This window comes from Urocampus carinirostris, chromosome 4, assembly GCF_059441175.1.
Source record: "Urocampus carinirostris isolate Australia breed hairy pipefish chromosome 4, RoL_Ucar_1.0, whole genome shotgun sequence".
Taxonomy (NCBI): Eukaryota; Metazoa; Chordata; class Actinopteri; order Syngnathiformes; family Syngnathidae; genus Urocampus; species Urocampus carinirostris.
This window is the reverse complement of record NC_142352.1, coordinates 18,541,833-18,557,331: the sequence shown is the minus strand read 5'-3', so window position 1 is coordinate 18,557,331 and position 15,499 is coordinate 18,541,833. Positions and strand designations below refer to the sequence as shown.

Below are 15,499 nucleotides of genomic sequence, written 5' to 3'. Positions count from 1 at the left end.
TGGGGTCCCCACCTCAGAACAGATAAATGTCATATCTCGGGGCTCTAATGTATGTAAACCACAGCGGAACTGTTGGATCGCCAGTGAGGCAGTAACTTCCAATTTTTAAAACCGTGACCTCAAGAAGACCTTAGATTCCTCAGCCGTAGAAGTAAGCACCCCTTAATGCCGGTTGCTATTGGCACCGTTCCATTCTGGGCCTCAGTGACTTGTCTGTTTTCCTGAAAACAGACTCCCCCTATACAGTATTAGTGAGTAGTCTGCCTGAAGGGGGGACGAGAAACCGAAGAGAGAAGGAAGAAGGCAAGGTAGGGAAAACAAAGCCTCTATAGTCGTCTCTCCAGCCGGACAAGGCTGAGTCGCTCTTCCTGGGGCGTGTTATGTAACGTGACAGGCAAGGCCCAATGATGCACTAATCTGCTGGGAGGAACGAGCCGGTTGTGTGCCAAAAAAGGCATTGAAAGAGGGGAAACACAATGTGTGATAATACACATTTTTCTTGACCAACTACAACAAAAACACCATCAATTTAAGCTTGGCTGCAATATGTTTCACTTACAGATAAAGAAAGGCTGTATGTATGGGCTAAGAATCATGGTCGATAATTCAATCACATAGTGCACATAGTGCTTTATTTTAAAAATGAAATCACAATCGATTTATTTACGGCTGATTAAAAAAAAGGAAAAATTAGCACATACTTCACCACTTTCCTTTTCTTGTTTAACTGAAGAAAATATATTGACATTTTAGGAAATGTGCAAATTGTATAAACATTTTCATGATTACACATTGGCATTAATGCTGAGACACCAGTGTTTGTGGCCTCGCTCTAAATCGTGGGTTGGCAACATTTTTGAATCGTGAGCCGCATAGTGTTAAAACATTTGGCAGAAAGTCCATGAAAGGAAAAAAAATGATTTTGGATTGATTAAAATGATTAGTTGTTTTTTTTTGTTATACTCTAGAACCCAAAAAATGTTTTATTAAAAGTAATTTTTCCCCATTATATACATTGTCATTACAGTGTTTCCTGTACCATTGAAGGCTTCTGGCGGGCCGCCAAGGTTTAAATGGTCCCCAAAACGGTCCGATACTTGTATTTAAAAACAAATAGTCCTCTTACTTCTGGTCAATATGACCATTTTTATTCACTGAGCAGAAGACGGAGGGCTTTGTAGGGGAGACTCCCACAGCAGCACATTGAGCACAGGAAATGTTTAAGAGAGATTGCAATACGGAGCACAAAAAGGAAATTAAATTACAAAAAAAATTAGTTTATCACTGACAAAATAATCTGAATCAACAGTCTCCCAAAGATTAGCGCTTTGTGCTCCTAAAGACCACAATATTCAGTAGAGACTAATGATAGTGTATACATTTTTTGATGTACACATTTTAATCTATATTTATACTTGTTTTTCAGATGTTCTGTGTTGTTTCGGTCAACCTTAGTTAAAAGTTAATTTTGAATTGTTAAAAGGTTTGGTGATTGTCCCCCGGACAAGCCCCCGGGCACCCCTTTACTGTTCACCCACCGTGGTCCCAAAAAATTATATAGGAAACACTGCATTATTCTTTTACCATTTTCGTTGGGCTGGCTGGACTAAAAGCTTGGCCGGCCATATGTGGCCCTCGGGCTGTCATTTCCCTACCCCCTGTCCTAAATGCATCATGACACCAGGCTTTAGCGTCTAAAATAATATTGAATGTTAAACTGTTGCTAGCGGCTAAAGGGAAGAAGTCCCAAAACTTTATTAACACAGCTAGTGGTTACCTTAGTTAGGAATTGCCCGAACAGAATAGAATAGACCCCCAGAAACAATGTATTGATCCGTTAAAAAGCAAACTTTCTGAATTAGCATTTATCTTACCATTAACCTTTTCATAGTCTACTGCTAAAAAACAGTGACGGGTAAGGGAACACATCTTTTTTCTGAACAGGGTTAAAAAGGTTCTAGACTAAGTAGTTAGTGATTGTGACGCTAGGCATTTGCTGCTACAGTGGAACCTTGGTTTTCGAACGCCTCTCAGTTCGAACAAATCGGTTCTCGACCCAAAATTTCGAGAAATTCTTGCTTCGCTTTTCGTTCAAAAAAATCGGAGTTCGAACCCCGGTACGCTAGGGGCGATGCTGAGCGGAACGGGTGTAGATTGCCCACACCTCTCGTGAAGAACTATTGTCACGTGAGCGCACACTCCTTTTTGCTTTCGTTTTTAATATCGGTGAACAAAGTGTTTTAACCCCTAATTATGCCTCGGAAGAAGGTCGGTGCAAGCAGCAAAGTTGCTACAGGTGAAAAAAGAAGAGTAGTGCGTACAACTATTGCATTTAAGAAAGAAATAATAGCAAAATATGAAGAAGATGTGCGAGTTTCCCTTTTTTCGAGGGAATCGAGCATGGCTTCGGCAGACCACCACAAAGGTAAGAAATCCTATTTATAAATCTTTTCTTTATCCTTTAACCGCTCGCCACTTGTTGTGGAGACCCGGGTGCTAAATGACGTGTAAACAACCTGATTTTTTTATTTTTACACGCTCATGTTAGCGTAATCTTTCGTATGGAAGAATACGCCAACGCGAACGTACGATTAGCCTTGGTTAGCTTCATGTTTACGTTCGTGGTAAACATTCAGCGTGTTGGAACGGATTAAAAAGATTTTACATTACTTTTAATGGGAAAAAACGATTTCGGTGATTGAACAAATCGGTTTTCGAACAGGGTTCTGTAACGGATTATGGTCGAGAACCGAGGTTCCACTGTATGTTGTTTTGCATTAACTACTAATGTTAGGTGACCAGATAAAGCGAAGCTAGCCACCAAAGCGATGCTATTTAGCTAGCAGTTGCATTCACAAATATATTTGCTAAATCCAGGCCAGGCTGAAACAGAATAGAATAAGCTCAAGAGACAATCTAACAATCCATTGAAAAAATTACCTGCAAATTTTTAGCACCTACTTACCATTTACCTTTTCACCTTCTAATAACAGAAAGAAATCTGATGTTAAGGAAATGTACCTTCTTTCTGAGCATGGTCTAAATTAAATTAAAACGTTTTAGCATAAGTAGTGGTTGTGACTATCCGCATTAGCTGACAAATTAATGAACATTAACTGGTAAAGTGATGGCAGTGGCTGAAGAAAATCTAGGCCCAAAAGAAATGACATTTGTTTATGAAGCTAGTGGCTACATTAGAGAAAATATGGACTAAATCCAGATAAGACTGCTAAAACAGAATATAAAAAGCTCCATAGACGATTAAAATCTTTAAAAAAAATTAACAACAATCCTTAGCATATTTTTTCGCTCTGATATCATCATATAAGCCACCTCTTCTTTGCAGCAATTGAATGTTGAAATAAATTTGAGGACAAAGTAATTTTAAATAGACAACCTTAAATTGCTGATGCCAGAGTAGTATTTTTGAGATTGCAATCCGGATTTCGTTCTTAATGATATATCACCTTACCCACCCTGTATTAAAAGATACTGAATCCTGATACGAATTTAAGTAGAAAAAAATGTCAATGAATGATAACCAGAATCTCAAATTCTGGATGTCTGTATAATTTCATGTGTTGAAGTCACACTCATGTTTAAGTCCTTTACAATCTAATAATGTAATTTTCCCCAACTGTACTTCAGAGCAACTGAATCGAAAATATGAATTTGAAAATAGAACTATTTCAATGAATGACAACATAAAACATCCCCTTATTGATGCAAGGATAGTTTAATTTATACAGACATTTTGAGAAGCAACAATAAAATTTATATGCCAGGCCAGTGTTTAGTATGCCAATCTCAAATGCTTTAAAACAGGAATTCTGTTGAATTATCAGTTATTTGCTAAAGTATCTTAAAACATGGATTTATTAGCCTTTAGCTATTTTGTTGTTTTAATGCAGTAAACAACTCAAGTCTCATCGACCAGATGAATAAGACCAGACCAAAAGATCATCAGTACAAAGTTAAGAAAAAGTAAACAGACGTCTAGGATACTCTTGGTAACTCAACCGTGGAGGTGGAGGATTTAAAGCAGTTAAAAATAAAGAACGGATTCTGATTTCCTGAGCTGCTTGCTGCAAAACCATGTGACTGGCATCACATGGGGAGCAGGAGGAGGGTGGTGCAAGGGTATGCGTGAGTGTGTGCCTGCGTGCCCACAGGCACAGTGTGTATTCTACTCCTGGCACCCATAATAAGCTTTGTGATCAGTTTCCTTGGTTTCCACTGACAGTAAGCAGATATAGGGAGGTAAACACAAGCAGCACTGGCTGCTGAATGTCATGAGCAGAGAGACGAGAAAGGCGATGCCGAGGAACGACGATCACCATCTGTCAGTCGCCAAAACCCCGAGCAAAATATAAATATTTTACGATGTGTGGGTATGACTACATCTTTAAAGCTAAATTCCAACAAAAAGAGATGACGTTTGTGTACACCACAAAAGCAGGACGTTTACATTCAGGGACTAGTTTGAGTAATATTGGAATATTGACGATATTTAGGTTTTGCAAGGCCGTGTAAACGCAGTAATCCAAATATTCTCTATTTCGGTTAAATGTACAGTGGGCCCTCATTTATCAAAAGGTTTGTGTTCCAAAAAGGACCCGTAATAAACCAAATCCGTAAAGTAGAAACGGTTATTTTCTTTTTTACAATTATGATACAATGTAATTGAAACCAAAGACAACCACGGAACTATAATTCCTTGAAGAAAAAAAAGTGTCTTGCAATTACACAATCGCACTGTGTCTTTTTGCAAATTTGATTAGATTTCCTGTTTGTAATTTGAGTGATTGACTGTTTTTGGGTTTCAAAGGCACAGGCCAATCAGAAACAAGTTTTGACTGCACTAGCCAATAAAGACAAACCAAAGTTTGCTAGCAGCACGCTATGCCACACAAACACACACGTGTGAGGCTTGTGTGAGCAGACAGCAACCATAACAAAACTCTCCAGTTTAGGGGGCTGTTTTCTAACAGGGCCAGCGTGTAATATTTAGTTCCTCCTAATTGTACACTAATGTTTCATTCAGTAAAGAGAACCGTTTTGAATACTAAGCAAAATCCTACCATACCAATACTAATTTTTATAAAGAATAAATAAAATAAATAATAAGTCGAGAAAATATTATTTCTATTACATAGTGGAACCCCTACCTGAGGCCCGCACCATGTTTGTCTGGCAAATTGCTGTTACGCTGTGCTCTGTTGCACTGGTTTTCGTTTGCATCTGACAATACAGTGACATTTAGTTGTCAAATATTACACACTGGGGCTTTGAGGTTAAAGCATGTAATATGATTAAGTACTCACAAAAAAAAACTACCACAGGTTTGCAATACCAGTCTGAAAAAAAACGCAATTTGTTTTTTTTATCCCAAAAATTGTGTAGCCCTAGTCTATTGCGGTATTCAAGTAAAACACAAGCTCGGAGAGATTTTAATGGAACATGATCTAACTCTGTTGCTGACATACAACAACTTATTTTTTGATTTGCACCAATGCAACCTCTGACAATAAACAGCAAGGCACATTTTAAGAAAACACAAAGCTGTGTTCTTAGAGTATGCATGGATAGAGAGCGACACTAATGAGCTTCCAGGACAGCCTAATGGTAAGAGAAACTACACATGAAACAACAGACCATATGCTCAATGCTTGCCGCATGCATACACGAATACCCACAGAACTACAAACCTAAATTTGATTGTCCGAAATGTATGTCAAACAAAATGTTATGAAACTTCAGAAGAGTCGAAAATTAAATGAAATGTAAGCTCGGGGGCCTCCCGCAACACCATCACCAACCCCTTTATAAGGGAGTACCCTCTTATAAAGAAGACACTCCAGAAATATGTATTGCCATCCTGTGACACGTATAAGAGCCAGCACTGACTGATCAGCGTGCTGCATTCCTGCAGCCGTAGAGAGGGAACTCCAACCCGCCCGAAGCAGAGAGTTTATAGCGCTTCAGAAGACAAGCTTCAATAAAAACAACACGTGGCAGCATGCGGCTGGCCATAACAGTGAAACCTCACAGGGAGCCATCAGGACCACAAAACTTCCCAGTATTCTAATTCACAATCACTTTTACTCTCCTCAAAGCTGATTCATGCAACAATAAAAATACACATCAGTAAAGTAATGATGACACTTTAGAAATGAAATACTCACTATGCGCTGCAGTACAATTCAGTACCCAGTTGCAAAGTGAAGAAGAGTAATCGGGTACTCATTTTAAAATACTTTTTAGGGGAACAACAAAAAAGAAACACTTCAACATAAACCTAATCATGTGTATAATAAAATAGAGAAAGACACTTAGACATACCGATTCCATGGTTGTGGCAGAATGGCAGTACACTAAAATCCAAAAAGAGAAGCACCAGAGAATCTTCGGTTTTCCACAAATCCTGGAACAATGCAAAAACACATGATTATTAAGGACAATGCAAATAAAGATTTGAGCAATATTTCATACGGAACCAAGGACATCTTGTTTCAAAATACAGAGTAATAGTTGAATTTAGATTTTTTTTTTTAGCCAGATGATTTATCAACCCGAATTTCCTGGAAATTTAGGGAAAGGTGATCAGTCAATCTGTTCTGAAATACATGTTTGTTACCCTTATTCTTATCTCTCTTCCGAGAAAGTCAACCACTGTCTTATTATAATGCGGAAATGATTACTAGATTTTCATTTTTCTTTTACAACTAAGTGCAAATAAAACAGATTTAAAGATATTGCTCAAACGTTTATGGTCAAAAAAAGATTGGAAACTAAGGTTCCTTTGTTGTTTGAAAAGAAATGAGATCTGCAGGTCTGACTTCTTAAAATATAGTACAGAAAATTGGTGACGTGCAAGGTAATGGCGATCAGCTGACACACATACAGAAGCTTTAAAAGCTCTAAAAACAGCTGGCCACTTTACAAAAAGAACTCTTAAGAAAAACAAATCTGAAATCACACAAATACAATGTGAATAAGTCCATTTTCAAACCAAATCAAATTCAATATCAGATTTAAATAAATGCCATTTTCTGCAATGTTTTTCATAAATAGAGTGATGTAGTTCAACTATTCAACAAAACTTACCAAGACAGCATTTCTTTTGTATTTTAACAGAAATATAACAACTTTCTGAAAAGTCAGTTTTGAAGTTGTGCAGTGTTTAAAAAACATTTTTTTTAAACATTTTAAGGACCATACACAATCTCAAGTAAATGCTATGCGCTGCTGGAAAATGGCCTGCAAAGCCCCAAAGTGGTCACAGGCTGTAGTTTCGGACACCAAGAAATTAGATCAATACACAGCAAGGTTGGTAATTAATATTATTTGAGTACAAGGTCAATGGTAAACCCAAAAAGACATTAAAATTGTGAAAATAATACAGTGAACCCTCGTTTATCACTGAGTTTATGTTGCAAAAAAGAATCCGGAATAGGCGAAATCGGTGAAGTAGAAACGTGTAATTAAATACTGTATTCTACAGTGAAAACCAAAGAACAAACTATTTACAGGCTCAAGCATTTGTTTAACAAATAAAAGCTTGAATCATTGTACAAAACCAGAGAGACTATTTAGCCTATCACAATGCAAAACACAATGCAAGATGTAAATCAGTAAGGTAGCGGAATTGTAATAAGTCACATTTTGCCATGTTAGAGCGAAGGTTCCCTGAAGCACAATTAAGAGCTGGGTTACTGTCAAGTTTATATTTTTGTAAAGACTTAAAATAAGGACAGAAGACATAATTCAATTTTGAACTTGCAAAAAACACCAGGAGAGGGGCTTTCATTCAGATAAGAGAATTCCATCCCGTCCTAAAGCATTCCCCTGTGCCTCCTCCCTTTATTAAATCTTTAATGATACAAACGCTCCAAAGGGTGTGTAATCAAAAAACAGCATCATAATTGTCCGATAGCGACAATGATTTATTAGTAAAAACAATGAACAACTGTTTGCAATAATTGTCAAAATAAGGAACTGACATCCTGTGAAATCTCCTTTGCAGGTGTCCTTTATTAACACCTCGACATTCCTATAAAATTCGCCTAAAATCCCAATCCAAGTAAATTGAATGCTGTTTTTGAACCGTTTGGTGAATATGGGCGGTTTTGGTCTCTTTTGATAGGCTTTTTAGTTTTTGGGTGTCTTGTTTCAGACTAATCATGATGTTTCTGTAATGAGTATATTTTCAAATGGAGGAAATGGAAATATAAGTTTTAGCTTTCCAATGATATGTGGCATGACGTATTTCAGTTTCTGGTGACATCATAAAGACATGACTTTGTTTGTCAAAAGTCTAAATGGCAGCCGGCGTGCTGGCGGAACGTTAAGGGGTTAAAAAATAGAAAATGCGGTTACTCGTTCGTGTAAATCAATTCTTCTGCTGTTTCTTCTTTATTGGTCATGGAAAAAAAACTGTTTTCAAGCATAAAGACACAAACTCTTCAATCTAGTGAAATAAAATTACTATATAGACTTCCTTTTCAACAAAAGACTACTTTACTGTGAAATAATAATGGGCAGATATACTTTTTAGCCAATCAAAATGTAGAACACAATGAACAATGCAGATCAGTGACGAAGAGAGACGGGGAAAAAGGATGCACAAAGTTCACAGTAATTCAAGAAAAATAAAAAATAGGGTGATGTTTAAAGAAAAAATAAAAACATAGATATTTGATTTAGTTACAATAAAAGTTTGTTTTGCTAAATGTCTCTGCCTAAAATTTGTATGTGCAAAAGCCCAATAAAAATGTTATTTGGGTCCTTTTTCAATATATCGTGGCATAACATGCCAGCCTGACAAGTAATGAAACAAACCATCCGTAATGGGCCAGGCCAGCACCCCGCAGATCTGCGGGTGTTTCCAACCTTCCTGGATAGCAGCCCTTCCCCCATCCCTTCCAACTCCCAGGACAAGGGTTTATCTGGATTTAGGAGGCAGGACAAGGGAGCATATTTAACAGGGGCCCCGTGTTGGGCTAAACTGGTAACATTCCAGTCAGTGTAGCATTCCCCTTATCCGTTTGAGCACACTATTGTTCTCTCAATCTAGTTTGAAATCGACCATAAATGTGTGAGTGGTAGACGCTGGAAATAATATGAACATATTTCTCAGTATTTGTTAAAACTGATATTCCTGTGTGTTCAGTGCACACAAATTAGGGCAAAGTTGTAAATTTCCCTCTAATCTTTGAAATAGCAAACAACTTTTTTCTAACCAAGTGATCTTACCAAATCGGTAGAGAATTACAAAGTCTAAAGACAGCTAGATACAGAGAGAGTAGCAGGTGGGTGCATGGAACAGGATTAAGGCCAGACCTCACTGGGATGGCCTACATGGCAAGGGGGATGATAGATGGGTATTTATGTTTTTACCGAAGTGGAACCTGTTGTTGGTTCCCAGCGGGAAGCTGAGGATTGACGGATTGTGATAATCCATCCAGGAAGCAGAACACTGGGCCAAACACCTCACAATCTAAGACGAAAGTAGATTTCAGCCAACTGGGAACCAATTGAAATAAACAAAAGCAACAGTGTGAATAAAAATATATTTGATGTATTGCTGATATTGTTGGTTTACTCACTAATAAAGTCAAATCATTCTATTATTTTAAATTATATGTTACATTTAAATCCTGTGTGTATATGTGCCCTATATGGGGCAGCTTTGAATTTTATGGCACTCTGTAATGAGAAGAGAGGCATTGTATTCTATTCTATTCGTTGTAATATATGGAGACAAAATATCAAAAAAGAAAATCCAGAAAATAACGTTGAATAATATATTTTAATTAATTTTATATATATGTAATTGAGGGAAATAAGTATTTGACACCCCGAGGCAAAAGCACTTGGTGACAAAGCATTTGTTTGCAACCATAGCGGTCCGACTTTTATGGTAGTTAACCACAGGGTTAGCATACATGCAGGGGGTTACTTTGGCCCACTCTTCTTTTAAATCATCTTTAAATCATTAGGGTTGGTGGGCTGTCGCTTGCTAAGTCGGACCATTAGCTCCCTTCATAGATCTTGCTAAGTCGGACCATTAGCTCCCTCCATAGATTTACAATTGAGGTCCGGAGACTGGCTCGACCACTCAATGACCTTTATTTGATTCTTTTTGAGCCATTACTTAGTTGCCTTTGCTGTATGCTTCGGGTTATTGTCATGTTGGAAAACCCACCATGGTCCATTTTCAGTTTCTTGACTGACAGGAGGAGGTTGTCCCTCAGAACTTGATGGTACATGGCCACATCCATCCATCTAGCAGAGAAAAAAAACCCTAAAATGAGGTTTCCACCTCCATGCTTGATGGTGGGCACAATGTTCTTGGGGTCATAGTCAGTATTTTTTCCACCCCTATACATGACAAGTTGAGTTTGGACCAAATAGTTCAATGTTGGTCTTATCTGGCCACAAAATCATCTCCCAATTACTATGTGCATCTTCATAGTGATCATTGGCATACTTTAGGCAGGCTGCCACACGAGCCGCCTTAAGCAGGGGTACCTTTCATGCACTGCAGGATATTACTCCATTGCAGCGCAAAGTATTGACCATAGTGTTTCCGGTGACTGTGGTCCTAGCTTCCTTGAGGTCATTCACCAATTCATGTTGAGTGGTTGCAGGATTTCCCGATGTTTACCATTACCAATCAAATTGTTACAAATAAGGAGGCAAGTATTTTAAGGGTAGGTCAATTACCACCAGCCCTCCGTATTCACCCACTAGTTCCACTGCACCAGCCATCTCAAGTCATGTCATACCAAAGGTAAATAAATTTGTTTCTTTTCATGTATATTTTTCATAATGTTATTTTACTCATATACACATTTAAGTATTACTACACACTATATTGTTATTTTTATGTGGGGAATCAAGGGTTCGGAACACATAACTTAAAATCCCAATCAAGACGTACAAAAAATCTATTGAATTCTGTCCTTGAACCATTTGGAGAATATAGACGGTTTTGGTATCTTTTGAAAGGCAACACTCTCAAGTTTTGTCCTAGATTGAAAGGATCACTACTAACAATGAGTAATCTCAGTTGGAACACAACCTGATTTTTGCCTGATGTTTTTTTTTCCAATCAAATAACTGCAATTGAATAAAGCATTGGCATCTTAACTGGAAAACGGTTGAGACAATAGCTTGAAGTTTTAAAAAGCTTACTTGGCATTTTTTGGTTTTGCTGACTCAGCAGCTTTCCTAGAAAGACATTCTTTCTTTCACGAGCAATCGGGTAAATCCATCTAAATGGGTTGAATGCTCGATGGTACAGGAAGAAATCAAAGCCATGATAACCATGAAAACAAAGCTTGCAATGACTAAGAAATACAAAGTGGGAACATGCTTTGTTAACCTTCATATCTTAAATCCCAAGAGTTTGCGCTTTACAATGACATGTGGCATTGCGTATTTCTGTGACTGGTGACATCGTACAGACACGAATTTTTTTATTAACAGTCCGACGGCCCGCTAAATATAAACACCCTCTTTTACAGGCAATATGGTAAGATACCCCAGATGTAAAAACTGCACAAAAAAAAGCTGACATGGCATTTTTGGTTTTGCTGACTCAGCAGCTTTTCTAGAAAGACATTCAGTATTTCACTAACAGTCGGGTAAATCAATCTAGATGGGTTTACGGCTCGATGCTAAAGGGAGTTATCAAAACCCTGATAACCACGAAAACAAAGCTTGCCATTATCAAGAAATAGGAAGAAGCAACACGCTTCGTTAAAAGCAACACGCTTCGTTAAACTTCATATCTTGAATCCCAAGAGTTTACACTTTCCAATGGCATGTGGGACGACTGTGACTGGTGACATCGTCAGAAAAGTGTGCCGACCCACAGGCAGGCTGTCGGAATGTTAAGGGGAGTAAAACGGTTGGCAACACTGCAGAAAAATTCCTGCTTGCTTGTGTACCTTACTAACGAAAATAAATGCAGCGATTTATTTAGAATCAATAAACCTGCGAGGACCTGTATGAAACTTAAGACAAGCTGAATGCGGCCCGCAGGCAAAACTTTCACAGCTGTGCGAGTTCATCCATGAGGTCAGTGTGTCAGGACTAAAAATCGAGAAACAATAAAACAACCTCTGGCACACCAAAATTGTTATGTGCACCCCGTGAAGAAGCTTCAAACAGGAATGCTGTTTCTCATTTGGAGAGCTATTAGCAAGCATCCAAAATAAACACCGCACACGCAGCGTGGCGGAATAGAAAAAACTAAAATGCATATCTATAGAGGGAGAAAATGTGGAAAGAGAACTAAGTAATGCAGAAGTGTAGATAATACTGACGCCACAGACTTAACCCCTTAACGTTCCTGTACAATTTGCCTAAAATCCCAATCCAAGATGTATCCAAAGTAAATTGAATGCTCTTCTTGAACCATTTGGAGAATATAAAAACTTAAGGCTCTTTCGTAAGTTAACACTCTGAAGTTTTGCCCCAAACTAAAATAATTACTGCAAGTGCTTCTAACATTGAGTAATCAGAGTTGTAACACACAGAAATATAACGTTTTTATTCTCGCCACAAGATTTTTATTTGCAATTCAATGCCTGCATATGAGTATAGCATCGGCATCTTAGCTGAAAAACAGTCAAGACAATAGCTTAAAGCCTTACCTGGTACCATGTCAAATTTGATAACAATCTGAAAAACTAAACATTGTATTTTACACATTTATCTTAGGATAAGTTTTGATGTGTCCAAAAGTGGCCATTTGGAGAAGACCAATTTTCTACACTTAAATGTTTGCAAATTTGTATTTTACTTTGTTTGACTTCTCTTTCCAGAAGTCAAATCAATGATTGTGCACACTTGCGCGTAATAATAGTGCGTAAAAATGAATTGCGGATTTCCTTGCGCTTGTTATTGTCTGCTCTGATTTGAATAAGCCCCCGGAAAATGGCACAAAATTATGCTGAAAATCTCTTTGGCTAACCAATGTGTCAATCATCATTTGATTTTAGTTATTACTGGCTGAAAATATTCGGGCCATTTGTAGGCGATATTTGTTTTATCAAGCAGGCCCGTACAGGCAAATGTGGGCTGTGGACCATGAAAAAAAGCCTGCTATTGTCCGAGAAACGTGCCAATCGAAAGCGCACTATCTACCATAATGGGAATCATTTTACGAGTCTTAATTTTCAAAGGGCATTTTTGGAGCTATGCGAACAAATTTCAAGAAGTAACGTTCAAACAAAGCAGAAATGTTTTTGGCGGATTTCTATTTATGTGTCCGCTTTATCAGGTGTTTTGGAGTAATTAGTTTACATGATTGGATTTTATGGATACTCCTTGACGTTATGAAGCTTTTTTTTCGGACATTCAAAGAAGTTAAAGACGGCCGGGGGATGTAATGGTGAGTTATGCCAGCTTTATAGTTTTTGGAATCTTGTTTAAGACTGATCGTGATGCTTCTCTAATTAATGTATATTGAAATGGTCATATCTGGAATCTCAAGAGTTTTAGCTTTCCAGTGGATATGAGGCATGACATATTTCAGAGACTGGTGACCTTGTACAGACATGTGTTTATCACAAGTCCAGCGGCCCGCTGACAAGCCATTGGAACGTTAAGAGGTTAACATGCACTATGAAAACAAGGAGTTTTGATTTAGCTGTTCAGTTGCTTATCTCAAATTGATAGGCAGAGTTGCATTTTAGCAAAAAAATGCAGACATACAGAGACCACTCACTACTTTGCACTTCAGTTATCACTGGTTCACTACTTAGCAGGATGAAAAAAAAAACACACACACACAAAAAAAAACACAAAAAAACCATGCTTTCCGCACCATGAGGAACGTTTTGGGCAGCCAAAAGGGTTTTTGAAGACGTATTTTTTGTACAACTTTTTAATGCGTTTTGAAATCAAATTGAAGAGCAAGTTGATGCAAAACACAATTGAAACAAAACAAAAAACAAGTACATCATGCCTCATTTACATTACCTGGCACAGCTTTTAGGCATGGCGAAAAACTTTCCTCGGACAGTCAATCCTCATTAAATTTACTCTTTCATGGTCCGGGAAAATGTCAGTCCGAAGTTGCTTTTTGTATTGTGGCTAAACCCAAAATATGAGTCTGCTCTGAAAGGCCAGACTGCATTTATTAAAAAAAGACTATTGATGATACATTGATGCTGTAAAATAGATATAAATCTTATTAATGTGCTCACCATTTTATGACTTTTGAAAATTAGATTTAAGATACTTTAAATCCAATTAAGGCCTTATTTTAAAAATAATAATCAAAAATGTCTTTTAAGACTATTCAAGGATCTGCGGGAACCCAGGCAAAGATTCATGCCAAATGACCAGCACCCATCGACTCGAGATCACAGACACCAACTGGCCAATTCATATCATAGCGTCTTTCATACAGTAATGTGATCGGATACCAGCTCTGCGTTCATCCATATCTCGCTGAGAAGGGTCTCTCTCTCCGCGGATCTTCACTTTTTGCAGGTGGTTAGGGTCCCCATGTACAACAAAAACCGAGGGATCTCTGTAATGCAGTTTTTGTTTGTTTAGCTCATTTCACAATAACCGATATGATCGGAATTTTAATTTTAAACCAAGGCTAAACTATTTTTAATTGATTCAATAATACCAATTCCGTTCACGCATAAAAAAATACATATAAATATTTATTTACCAAATTACTACCTATAAGGTTTTGTTGTCTCATTCACGCATAAAAAAAATCTGTATTCTCTCATGGAGAAATGTAGAAGTGTGTAAATAGGGGCTCTTAAGAAGCTGAAATTCTAACATTGTAGGTAATATATAATCAAAAAAAGCAACCAAAACCATTAATCAATGACAGGAATAGTTAATGAAATTAAAAATCTTTTCAGTGCATTCGTAAATTAGCTGTTTCATTTGTATTTCAAACCGTGCTTCGCACTACAAGGCATTATTTGCCATTTCTGTAGCTTAATTCTACAAACATAGAAACATGCCAATCAGTTTTAAACCTCCTACTCAACAGCTCTTGAAGAACCCTGAAGCCCTAAAGTTGAGGCAACACAAACAATGTGCCTGAACAATATTTTTTTTCCCTTAAAGTTCAGTTCACAATGGCAAGATACAAGGTGCGTTTACATGCAAGAAATAATCTGATTGGAAATGGACGATTGCCATTACTCCAGTTACAAAGAGACATGTAAACTAGCAAGGAAGTTCAATTGAGGTCCCATTGCGAGTATTGATATCAAGGGATGGGTTAGTCCTTTTATTTTCCTATTATTTGTACATGTATACACATTCAAGGAATCCACTTGCTTGTGCGCATACAAGGGCTGTGCGATTAACCAAAATATAATCTATATCACAGGTGTCAAACAGGCGGCCCGCGGGCCAAATCAGGCCCGCTAAGGGTTTGAATCCGGCCCGCGAGACAATACTTTAGAAAAGCGCAAGAGAAAAACAAGCTGCAGGTTGAAATATGTCA

General features: G+C 37.7%; 1 protein-coding gene across 1 annotated transcript in view; it reads right to left on the bottom strand.

Annotated features, from left to right (window-relative positions):
• ankrd11 (ankyrin repeat domain 11) overlaps positions 1 to 15,499 on the bottom strand; it is a 130,474-nt gene that overhangs the window by 91,452 nt on the left and 23,523 nt on the right. The window contains exon 2 of the mRNA XM_088333832.1: positions 6,343 to 6,424. The gene's annotated coding sequence lies outside the window, so the exon portion shown is untranslated. The remainder of the gene's footprint in view (positions 1 to 6,342; positions 6,425 to 15,499) is intronic.